At 42.3% G+C, this 12,940-nt stretch overlaps 1 protein-coding gene across 1 annotated transcript in view; it reads left to right on the top strand.

The window, feature by feature from the left end:
• wnt5b (wingless-type MMTV integration site family, member 5b) overlaps nucleotides 1-12,940 on the top strand; it is a 127,359-nt gene that overhangs the window by 57,675 nt on the left and 56,744 nt on the right. The window lies entirely within an intron of this gene.

Below are 12,940 nucleotides of genomic sequence, written 5' to 3'. Positions count from 1 at the left end.
ACTGTATCACTTGAAGGAGATGAAAGACTTGTTGCAAGCTCAAACATATTAATCACTGCACTAATTATCTAATCTCTAAGTAAATATTTACTTATTTAAATCCAAACAGCATTTAAATTTATTTGAGCCAGGTCATTTGATATTAACACATATTAGAAAAAATATGTTGAATTGAATCATTTCTTCTCTGCTTCATCTCTATCTTCTTTATATCTCCCAGTTTTTTTGTAGAAGTCTACCTGTACCTATTTTTAACCGTACCTACTTATTAATTATTTATTTTGAACCTCATTTATTTTATTATAAACAGGATCTTTTATTGCACAATTCAGATTTTTTTTTTTGCGAAGATCAAATTAGCACGTCATGAGGGTTCACGTTCATGATTACAATTAACCTCTATCTGACTCTAAAGCGGACATGTCCGTCCTCGGAAACGGTACACACACGCATCGATACGTCATTGCTCAGGTTGTCTGGCTTACAATAAGTCATATCTGTGTGACCGCTCAATCAGTTCAAACAGTGGATGTGACTTTTGCAAATCTATGCTTGGGTGGTTGTTGATGCTTGTACTTGTTGAGGTCCAGGAGCAGGAAGAAAGCCAGACGCCTGCCTTTATCGGTTTTAACGGCGATGACGTCATGATGTGATGATGTCAGAGATCGGCCAAACCGATTTACACGCAGGCACAAAGTTGCATAAATTCCGATCTGACCGTTCAAGTCACATGATTGTGTAGATGATGCATCTAATCTAATGGACATACCAAAGTGACTCCATAAAAAAAAAATCAGATCTGTGTTACATTAGGGAAGAAAAATCAGCATTGAGGCTGGTAATGTGCCCATAGCCCTCTCTCTCCCGCTCTCTTCCTCTTCCTCTCTCTCCATCGCTCTCTTGCTCACTCACTCTCTGTCTTTCTCTCGCTCTCTCTTTGGACGTTACATCACTGAATCCCGGGGGTTGTCAGCTCAGGGGTGACTGACTCAAGATTAGTCAGGAAACCTTTTTGTTTTCAGCCCTCGTAAGAGCTAATGTTAACATCGTGTAATTTGACGATGAAGTTTTGATGAATATTGTAACAATAACTGAAACCTAGAAGTGTTTTTACAAGTTTGGTTGACTTTATAGATGACTAGCGTAAATGATGCCACACGGTCCAGGTTTCATAGTGTACGCCCCATTCCTTCGGAGTATGCCATGCCTGTGTCGTTTCTGCGTCTTCCGCGTGCTCTGTGTATACACAGGAAACGTTTTTAACCTCAAGTTGAAACGCACTATATCGGCTAGATGCCTTGAAGTAATCTGGCCCAGTAAATAACTGACCAACGTTTTAATTTCATTTATGGCGCAGATTTACCTCCAGGCGAATACTGACAGACTGGCAAAGTTTCATCAAATTCTGTTTGTCACGCTGTGACAAATCTGGCTGGACAGACGTACGGATATACAGACAGACTGACATTATTTTCTGAGACTGGTTTCTGGTTCTCCAGTGTATGAATTGTAAAGATATCATTGAAAAGCGTGTTCTGACCAATGTACAGATAAAATCTTTATTATATTTATATAGGTAATTATAGGGGGAAACTTGCCAAAAGAATTAAAGCTGTGATTTATTTCATGCTGATTTCAAAAGGAATCATAAATGTTTTTTTTTCCTATACTCAACCCATGCTGTTCTTTTTTTTTTTTTTTTTTTAATAAAAAACAGTTATCATATAGTTGCATTTGATTGTTCAGGTTAAACGGATGTTATAGTGCCACCTGAAGTGTCTAGGGAAATCTTTTTACTGAAATGTCAAAAGTTTGCTGAAGTGTCACAAATTTAGACACGAGCTGATAATCATTCTGAGGCTCATCTGATGATCTTACACTGATATGATGTGCACATCATCTTTTAGACTTTTTAATTTTTTTAAACACAGGCCAGATACCGTGTGGTCAAAAGTATGTGAACACAACCTTCAGATGTGAATTGAATAAACACAAATCTCCATTCTTCAAAATCTAGTGGAAAGCCGTCCCAAAAATCGGCTCATAGGGAATAGGTTGGTGGCACGGTGGTGTAGTGGTTAGCACTGTGGCCTTGCACCTCCAGGGTTCTGGTTCGATTCCCATCTCAGGGTCTGTGTTGCATGTTCTCCCCCCTGCTTGCTGGGTTTCCTCTGGGTACTCCGGTTTCCTCCCACAGTTCAAACACATACAGATTAGGTTAATTGTCATTCCCAAATTGCCCGTCGTGTGTGTATATGTGTGCCCTGTGATGGATTGGTATCCTGTCCAGGGTACCAATCCATAGGCTTCAGCCCATGCCCCTGCTAACCTTTATACGGATAAAGCGGTATAGCAATAAGTGAATACAAATTTGATGGTCAGGTGTGCACAAACTTTTACTCGTATATGCTAGTAGTGTAGCTTTGTTTGACCTAGCAAGTAGCTGGAAGTTTTTTCAGACATTATGTTGGGTCTCCAGTGTGTGTGTGTGTGTCCAAGCAATAAACTAAGGGGAAAATAAACATTCCCTGCCTTTTTTAAAAAACAATTATGAAACAAGCCAATTAGATTTTTCCCCTATTGTGACCTCATATAAGAAGATCCCCTCCCCCGGCTTGTTAAAAGCATATTTGGAGGAGGAGTGAAATAATTAGAAGTAGGAAAATCTGCATTATCCAAGGAGTATATCAGCTGTGGTATTAACACACACACACACATACACACTTGGGCCCGGGCTCTGAGACCTGCGTTAACTTTTTATAGAAATATTAAAATATAGGACCTTTAAGTGCTTGAATGTGAGCAAACACAATGCAGTCAACTCTGGAGGAATTTAATTTAGAGTTAAAACGTCTCTGAAGCAGATGTGTGGAGCGAGATGGAGGTCAGGGTGAGAAAAGAGGGACGAAGGAGGGGGAAGGGGGGGGGGGTGCTCAGACGAGAGTCCCCTACCCCAGCAGGTCCGCTGCAAAGGCAGGCTAAAAAAGGAGAGGAGGGGGGCAGAGGTGAAAGTAGAGCTGGAATGTGTATGGAATGTGGAGAATGATGGGATTTTTCCTGCTGGGCGGCAGAAAGCTGGACCACTGCTGAGCGCATACACACACACACACACACACACACATATCAGACTCTCAGAGACCAGCATAAATCTATGTGCTTTTTTTATGCCTTCCATATTATTAGAGCCTTCTCCTTTTGCTGTGGTTTGGTTTGGTCTCGTCCGCTGCCTCCATGCTGACTGTATCATTTCTCTCACTGTCCATCCTTTCACTTCTCCTTTTCAGACTCTCTTCCCTGCTCCGTCACCCTTTCACCTTCTTTCTCTATTTCCCTCTGCCTTCCCTTAAATCTCCACTCCACTTCCTCTATCGCTCTCTCTACCTCCCCCGTCCTTCTCTCTCTCTCTCTGTGTCTCTCTCTCCGTCTCGGTCTCTCGAGCTCAGGCTGCTGCAGGCATGGTTCCAAGCTCAGACAGTCGCAAGACTGTTATTTCATTTATTTCATTTCTCCTCGCCTTGTTTGCCGTTTGCCAGGACCTTCCAAATACGCACCGTTTTTCAGCAACCCGCCACAAACTCCACAGATCAGGGCTCGGATTTTTCATAGACGGATTACCGAGTTTGCTGATCTGATGCCATGTCGGATTTTTCCAGTCTTTAAAGCTTTGGTCGGACTTGTTGCCAAGACAACGAGCCTGTAATCGGAAAACCTTCTCAGGAGCACTTCGTTGAACGTAAACAAGGTTACAAAATACATTTGGGTGGTTTGGATATTGAAATTTTCTTTAACATGACTATAGGAGAAACTCTTAGAGGTTTGAAGCGGATAGCTGTGGATAGCTGTTTCAGTGTCTGTAGCGTTAGATGGACTGTCCAACATTTTCCTGTCCACAAAGAAGTTTTGGGACGTTATAAGGAGTTAAAACATTTATAATGTAACTCGTGTTCCTGCAGAACAAAAAAGGATTTTCAAAACTAGTCGATTTTATTATAACTCGTTTTTATCCAGGGCGACATCCTCTGTGTTTAGCGATATAAAACTTATAACACAGTTTTGAGCTGAAGAATGTTATTTCCATCTTAAGAAACTGGTAGCTCCAGAACAGCCCCATTTTCAACAGGTTACATCGAGGATATCATCATGAAATAACTTTTTTAAATCCACACCTAATGAATCTGTCGTTACTAAAATCCTTTATTTCAGCCTTTATTCATCACATATACATTACTGCACAGTGAAATTCTTTATTCTTCACGTATCCCCGCTTTTCGTTAGCAGGCCAGGGTCAGAGCGCAGGGTCGCCATTCTACAGCACTCCTGGAGTAGCCGGGGTTAAGGGCCTTGCTCAAGGGCCCAATCTAGTGGAGCTGGGGCTCAAAACATCAACCTTCTCATCAGTTACTCAGAGCCTTAACACACCGAGCCACCACCGCCCGTCGACATGAAATACTCCAATTTCTCCATCCTGCTTCATCGTGCAATGCAATGCTTTCATTAGCCTCACCAAACAACCCTAGCCAAAAAAAGACAACTAACTTTAAAATAGTAACACTTACGGCTGCAGGATCTGGTGCTGAGTCATGGTCAGCAGGAACAGATCAAAAATGGCGAAACTAGCTTGACGTCGCCCCTCCTTAAGAAAGCAGTCTGATGTGAAACGTTTAACACGCGCACTCACTGCTGTAATTCCCTCGACGGTCTAATTCGAAACATGTATCTGTGCCGTCTCTTTCGTGTCTGGTCCGGACAAATTAAAATCGTGACTCCTGGGCGGAACTGAGCTACGAGCCGGAGGAGCGACTTACCGCTGGTTTGGTTTTTTTTTTTGGTTGTTTTTTTCCTTAGGACTATAATAAACATCATGAATAATAAAAGAATCTGAAGAGCGGGTTTATATACTGTAGAAAAAATATATACAAATGTGAGGAAGAAAAAAAGCATTTGGCATTATTAAGCACACACACACACACACACACACACACACACACACACACGGTAGTGACGTATGAGACAGGTCATGGGCTTAAAGGGTATAAAAGGCAAAATAGGTCCCCTATATAAAAAGGTAATGGTACACATGACTGTATAACTCAGTGATCACTGATCAGAAGGTTGTAGGTTCAGACCCACCCCAGCACCACTAAGCTGGGCCCTTGAGCTTGTCTTGGAGTCTTCCGTCCTCATAGCTGTTGTATAACAGGAGAAATCTGGCGTTCGGATGGGAGTTTTCCCAGGATCAGAAACTGGGGGAAAACATTTTTTGGAACCATACCTTCATTTATGATACAGGCACATGTGAGCTCCTCAGCTCATCTCTCATATTATATACACGGATGGTTCAATGCTCATCACGATACGCCAATCTGCTCTTGTCTTTGGTGATATTTGTGATACACAGAGAAAGGTTACAGTAGGTGGTTGTTGTTCCCAGCCCTAAGCGATGTTTGCGAGCACTGGGTTGAACACTGGGTACCTGGTTTTCATCCTCATGACAACCTCCAGAACCACAGACTTATTTGAGCAGAACCCTTTTAAACAGATGAAATAACGTCTGTACCGGGCGACCTCTGTGCCCAAAGACCTGCGTCATAATTCTCCACCGCGGTTCGCCTTCACAATAACAATCCATTGCTTTTAAAACTTTGAAAACGCTCTCTCTTTCTCTCTCCTAGCACAGGTCGTATATTAGACTAAGAGAACAACATTTCTTTCTTTCTTTCTTTTCTCGGAAGCAACTTTTGAGGCATTCCTGGCTTGACTTCCCTCTTTGAATTAGAAACTAGTCGATTTAATTGGCTGTGATCTCATATGCAAAGCTGCTTTCGCTTATTGCACCAAGGTCTTATCCTTTAAATATGAATAAGATGGTCGGATGCTTTGAATTAAAAGCCAGACACCCTGGGTTTCGCCTGATTTTTTTTTTCCCCCCTCAGTTTGCTAGTGATATATTTTCACCTCATTGGAGTGCTGAATATTTTAACATATTACAAATTCTACTCCAGTTTTTTTCCCCTCGTCTCAGTTGCTCTCTCTCTCTCTCTCTCTCTCTCTTTTTCCCCCTCTAACGCTTTCCAAAAGCTTGACGGTTGGCCCCAGAGGAGACGGCGAGAAAAAGCTCTCAGAGCCGAAAGCCTTTTTCAGAAGTCACTTAGTCCCCGTAAACAAAACACGCATCTGCAACCAAATCTGTAATCATGTCGAACTCTAATCCAGCCGAGGAACGACTTTTCAGGAGGGAGGAGGAGGAGGGTGGTGCTATCAGCAGAACATTAACAAATGTGTGTGTGTTTATGTGTGTGTGCGCAGGCAGACAGGCAGGCAGGGTGTTTGCTCCTCAGAGTGCTGTTCAGGGCTCAGGTCAGATGGTATGGGATCGCAGGCAGGCCCCGGACTCGTCTGTGCCGGAGAGTAAATCAATGGCGTGGGCTGCTGAGGGCCGCTGTGGATTCCCTGCTTGGCCTGGCTTTAATTGAAGTCTTGTGTCATCTCTACCGAAACACGAACGCCTAGATGTTGTTCAAATGGATTAACACAGGCAGCGTGATGGGGTCGTCGTGGTCTCTGTCCTCTTTGTGCTGTTTTTTTTTTATTTCATTTTTTTACCCTGGTTTACTAAGAGGAAAGATTTAAAACTTAAACACATCCACAGGAATAATAATGATAATGAAGAGGAGTAAAACCTTCACTTATAGCTTACTTTTTATTCAATTGAATAAACACACACACACAGCATACATTCCTGTCCTAAAACCGATTCAGTATGTAAGCAGTAAAGAATTTCCAAGAGACACTCATTTTCTTTGTCTGCGTCCCAAATTCTGTGCTATTAAAACAGTGTGTTACATCATAAGCATGTTATGTTGCTGTCTACTGGAGCTATTAAAAGAGAAAACCAAAAATAATGCCCCATTCAGGTTAGAATTCCTCCTCAGAAGCTCAGCACAAGCTCAGGATCAGAAGAGGCAGCAAGACACCTCACAGTAGCACATACTGTACAAATAAGGAGTCAGGGACTTGAATATATCATGTAGTGAAAATGATTCCTCATGCTCCCAGAACCACACACTGAGCCCTGGAATATCCCCCGTCCTCCATAAACCTCCATAGATGGGATAACCTGGTGATTCAGGACATTCAGGTGGTCAGCTGACTTCATTGTATTGCTGAGTCTAGACCTGAAGCGACCCCGGGTCATCACACCGTCTCCAGAGGTTTGTACAGTGGACACTATGCATGATGGGTGCATCGCTTCATGTGCTTCATCGCTCTGGAATAAACTCAATCTGGACCACATGACCTTTTTCCATCGCTCCAAAGTCCAATTTTTATGCCCCCTAGCAAACTGATGGCTTTTTTCCAATGCGAGTTTTTTTTTTTTCTTTCCTGAAAAGGTTTTCCTTACGGACGCAGCTGTTTAGTCCCATGCTCTTACTTTCATTCACTATTAAACATAGCTCTGATTTCTGCTGTTCATGGTACATTTTGTTTTATATGTTAATAAAACAAAAGCTCAAACAAATTCTTTAGTCCTGAATATTTCTCCTTGAGCGAAAACGTACTGTTGGTGCTGACACTGGAGACTCCTTCTATCTCATCTCATCCTCTATACCGCTTCAACCTGTTTACAGGAGGGGTCTAGAGCCTATTTCTCAGGAGGAGGGCACACTCACACACTCATTCATACACTACGGGCAATTTGGGAACACCAGTTAGCTTAAATGTGCATGTCTTTAGACTGTGGGAGGAAACCGGAGAACCCCGGAGGAAACCCACCAATCACGGGGAGATTCCATCGTTGGGCATCGAACCCGGACACTGAAGGTGCAAGGCCACAGTGCTAACCACTGCGCCTCCGACTCCTTCTACAAATGATGATCGTTCATGTAACATGTTTTTGTAATTAGACTTAAATTACTTGGAGTGAATTAATATAAATCTGTGATTTGCTTCGCATCCTGTGCTGCTATTAGAGAAAACTAATCAACACCTTAGAAAACAAATCAACACCTCAGAGTCGAGGATTTACCCGCGTTGTGTTGTAATTACAGCAACTACGCGATGGCCACTACTAGCAAGCTTATTTCAAACTTTAAGGAATGTGGGATCAGTGCGTCATACACACTTGAACAAAATGTTATGTTCCGCACAGTGACTCTGTTCTCACACCCCTCGGACCAAATGCTTCCAGAATTACAACATTAATAACCGCTATCTAGACACACACACTCCAGACACGTGATTTTAGACCCTAGATGGCCGTCCTGCTGCTCTGAGACACATCTGAAGGGGCAGATACACATCAGATGGAGGCTGGTTCCCAATTTCTGCCATGGTGAGAGCACTGGGACGGAGAGAGATGGAGAGAAATGAAGAGAGGGAGGCAACAACAGCGCGTTTCTAGCCATGTGTCTGTTGGAGCGAATGGACCATGTGACAGGACATGTCACACTGAGTGACAAAGCTAGGGGGGGAAAAAAAAGACTGTGGAAGCAGCAACACTTGCCATGGTCTCCCAGAAGTGTTCTAGAGAGGATAGACAAAAATTGGATGGGGGATGGAACCCATGCGTCTCAGAACTGCATGTGTGAGAAAGGAGAGAAGGAGGTGGACGTACAGGGTATATTGTGTTTTATACTGTGTATATTATAGGCTAATGCAGAAAGATGGACAAAGGCTGAGGCGGGGAGATAAGGAGAAATGAGAGAAAGAGAGATTTCGAGATGGATATTTGAAATATTTTGCATTGATAACATGAGATTCTTTATAACTTTCCATCGTGGCCTTGAAACCACCAAGCAGCACTTCTGCGTTTCATCCTGCAAGAGTCTAAATGCCAAAAAGAGAGAGAGAGAGAGAGAGAGAGAGAGATGGACAGAGAGTGAGATAGAGTGAAAGACACAGATGGAGCATGGGAGATTTGTGAGTGAGTGATGGAGAGCGAGTGTGCAAGAAGGAAAGAAGAGACAGAGTGAATGACAGATTGAGAGATAAACAATGAGGGAAAGACAAAGAGAGTGAGAGGCAGAGTAAGAAAGAGAGACAGTCTGAGAAAGTGAGTGAGATAAAGATTGAGAGTCGAAGCGAGAGGGAGAGAAAGACACAGAGATGGTAAAGGAGTGGAAGAAGGGATGTTTTTTTTTGGGGGGGGGGGGTGAAAAGAAAAAGCCTGATAGGAACAGGGTGAGCTATTGTTTTGTATGTAATAGTACTGCACATGTTCTTGTAATGACGTTCTGTTAGCCCGTCGCTGACCTCTGATGTCATCAGTATGCGCCTTATACTCCTCCCACTCCTAAACTGATTAGAAATTTCCTTCTATACACATACTTGGAAATAAATGGGGGAAAAAAGTAATGTGCACTAATCTTCCATCACTATCTGACGGGATGAAGGCTAACTCTTTTGTTAGCAAATATAGCTACTGGTTTATGGGAAGGTCGCAGGTTTAAACCCCACCGCCACGTTGCCACTGTTAGGCCCTTAAGCAAGGCGCTAAACCCTTAACTGCTCAGAAGTATAATGAGCTTTGGATAAGGGCGTCTGCCAAGTGTCACAAATGTAAACCTAATGTAATAAATAGCTTGGTAATAAAGTAGGAAGGAACCCAAGCGCGTCGCTCTGTTTTGTTCTGAAATGGCAATAATATGAGGCGCAATGCGAAGATCGACTTCCTCGTTCTCTTCATCTCTTGAGTTTTAATGGCAGCTCGTGAAGCAACTAGGTTCATACTGCCACCTGCTGTATCGGAGGGTGAAAATGCGCTAGAACAATAATATGCGGAGAACATTAATAATGCGAACGCTGGCCGGTGGCGGAGTGGGAATACTGACTCCGCCCCCTGGACTCCTATTGGTTGATTTTATACGAGTATCGTTCCATCTTTTCCACTCATTCCTTTCTAGTGATCATGACACTACATATTTGGATCTTGTGTTATTAAGATTCCTGACACAACGAGTGAATTTTTCTGCAACACCAGAAAATCTAGGAACTTAAACCCAAATATACTTGTAGTGTTTGCCTAGTTTGCTTGTTTGCCTGAAAGATGGTTTTGCTCTGTCGTGTCCGAATGGAGGAGTGTGTGGTTATTGCCGGAGTGTGTGCCTACGAGTCTGCGTTTAGATAATCAAGACGCTCCGTAAGAAAGAATCGTCGCATTGACCTGCACTATAAGCATAGAACTGGTGAATAATAGCACAGTGTAAGCTTCGTGAGGGCGAGTGTTTAGAGCTTTGTGGTCGGCTGTGCCTGGTTTTACCACTATCCCACTTGGCCCGTCCCTCCTGCCGGCTCTGAGAGCTGGAATGTTCTCTCCTCTGTGGAAGCTTTTGACAGGCTGAAACAATGGCAACTTGCTTTTGCTGACTGGAGATTTTTTTTTTTTTCCATCATGGTTTTGAAGATTACAGGACTGGACAGTGTGCAGATAACTTTGAATTGTGTGTGTGTGTGTGTGTGTGCGCATTAATGAGCAGCTGAAGACTAGACTTGGCTCCTCTATAAGGCTCCACTGCCAGTCCTAGATCCTGTTTTTAGTTATACTTTAACCAGCGTTCCTGGAGCGAATCCACTGTATTCAGGGAAACTTTTTTTTTTTTTTTTTAAGTATTGATGTATGCCATGAATAGAGAGGGAGCTGGGGAAAATCATTACTCACAACTCCAATATTAACGCTGCACATTTGATTTACCAAACGAATAAAAACTCACTATTAAAATCAACAGCTGCGTATTAGATAGGAACCTCTGTAAGCTTTTAAATAATTTCTGCATTGCCTTTGCATTTTATTATCGGTTTGTTACTCAGTTATACCTGTTTCAGGTATATCAGTACAGCGGTACCTCGGCATGTGAATTTAATCCGTTCCGGAGGCGAGTTCTTAAGGTGAAATTTCATATTGCGAAACGCATTTTCCCATAGGAAGTAATGTAAATGCAGATAATCCGTTCCAGTCACCCAGAAATATTACCAATATTACAAATTTCCAACACTATAATCATATTTTTTGCATATAAAACAATCAAAACATTTAGACAAGACATTTAAATAAAGTAAAATAGGAAATAAATAGACATTAAAGCTTATAATTCCTGAAATCTGAAAGCAGCTCACTTTTCTTCCTGCTACCGTCCTTGCTAAGATTCTTGGGACCCATGGTGCTATGTATTCAATAAAATATATGTAAACTGGATCTTTTATAAGATTACATTTAACTATAACTGGATAAAAAAACTACAACTGTCATTTAATAATACATCAGAATTAGTTTTATAGATTTGACAGTTTTATGGGGTATAAGAGGAATAAAACACATCAGAGTGTCCTGTACATTACATCCAAAATGGCCAGGAGTCATCACTACTGTATATCAGAGATATCTAACTACGGATGCATATGAAAATAAGAGATTTTCGCCGTCATCATAGCTAGTTACAACTTACATACTTAACTAATCTTGCCGAAAAGGAGACAGAGACGTTAGCAGTTCGCTAATGTCGTCATGTCATTTTCAATATTAGTTAACTGAGACATTAGCAGTTTTAACATTAGCAGGAAAAAAAACAGGACTGGAAACACAGTCTTATTTATTTATGTATCTGCATCTTAAAACATAATGTCGCTATAACGATCATAACCATACGCTCGCTATTGATGCTAGCTAGCTTAGCATCAAGGTTTTGTGGCTCACTGAACCAGCTACCGCACCACCATCATTGGTTCTCGGTTTATTTAGTGACATCACAGTTGAATTGTAGCCCCGCCCCCCAGCAAGAACTTAGAAAAGTCAACATCCATCACCGGATTTCAATATTAATGAGCTTAAGAAAAAAAAAAAGATTGCAATGTTCAACTGTATAAGCATGGAAAGGTGAAAATCGAAACTGAACTGGAGTGTAAGACTGGGATGTCAGGATCATGAGATATCTTATGATATCTCAGAGGTTATTAATATATACGCTCATACAGTCGGGTCTCGGCCATTTTGCCTGTGCTGTAAGAGAAAGAGCACGCTGGATGAAGCTGTAAGCACTCTCTTTCTCGTGTGTGTATGTGTGTGTTTGCGAAGTGGCGCCACTATTGAGAGGCAGGCTCTGGGGAGCCCAGCACTAAACTTGATCAAACCGGTCTATTTGTCTTAAGGCTCCGGGGACCTGCCTCACTTCCTGTTGTGTAATGCCGCCTGTTCCACGTCTCTGACACAGAGCAGCCAGGCCTCAGACCCAGCGAGAGAGAGAGAGAGAGAGAGTGTGTGTGTGTGTGTGTGTGTGAGAGAGAAAGAAACAGCATTCTGCTGGCACACAGCACATTCCTGTTTAAATATGCTGCTGTCCTTTCTAGAACATTCTCTTCCTTCTGTTTTTTTTTTTTCTATTTCCAAACCCTGAGCTTGATGAGGAATTTTCAAAAATGGCTAGAGGCAAGCTGCTGACATGCCAAAAGTTCAGGAAATATTCAGAGATCTTCGCCTCTTATTCCGCACCACTCTCCTCCGTACGCACACACACACACACACACACACAACCATCGTTTTCCGGAAAAAATTACGCACCCAACATTTTTTTTCATAACGATGACTGCTATTATTGTCCTTCTTCGCAGATTAGAATAGACCTCTATTATGTTTTGGACATTTCCCCCTAAAGCAAATTTTGATTTCAATCAGATTGTTGTCCGTCTGACGGTGGACTTTCCCCAGGGGACAAACTGCTAGGAATCTTGAAAGCCGCCTTCCTACCTTTAACATAATTCGTTTGAAAGGCATGAGGAAAACAGTAACCAAGTCATGACCCGGTTGACCCGAAGCTGCCGAAAGACGTCTTCATGCAGTTTGGAGATTTGTTGAGAACAAACCCCTCGTTCTGTACCTGCATACAGGACCTGAAGGTTGCTCTCAAAGGCAACAATGGGAAGACAGCAAAGTATTAATAATGTATTAATA

This window comes from Clarias gariepinus, chromosome 12, assembly GCF_024256425.1.
Source record: "Clarias gariepinus isolate MV-2021 ecotype Netherlands chromosome 12, CGAR_prim_01v2, whole genome shotgun sequence".
NCBI classification, from domain to species: Eukaryota; Metazoa; Chordata; class Actinopteri; order Siluriformes; family Clariidae; genus Clarias; species Clarias gariepinus.
The sequence above is the reverse complement of the archived record's forward strand: the minus strand, read 5'-3'. Positions and strand labels throughout refer to the sequence as shown.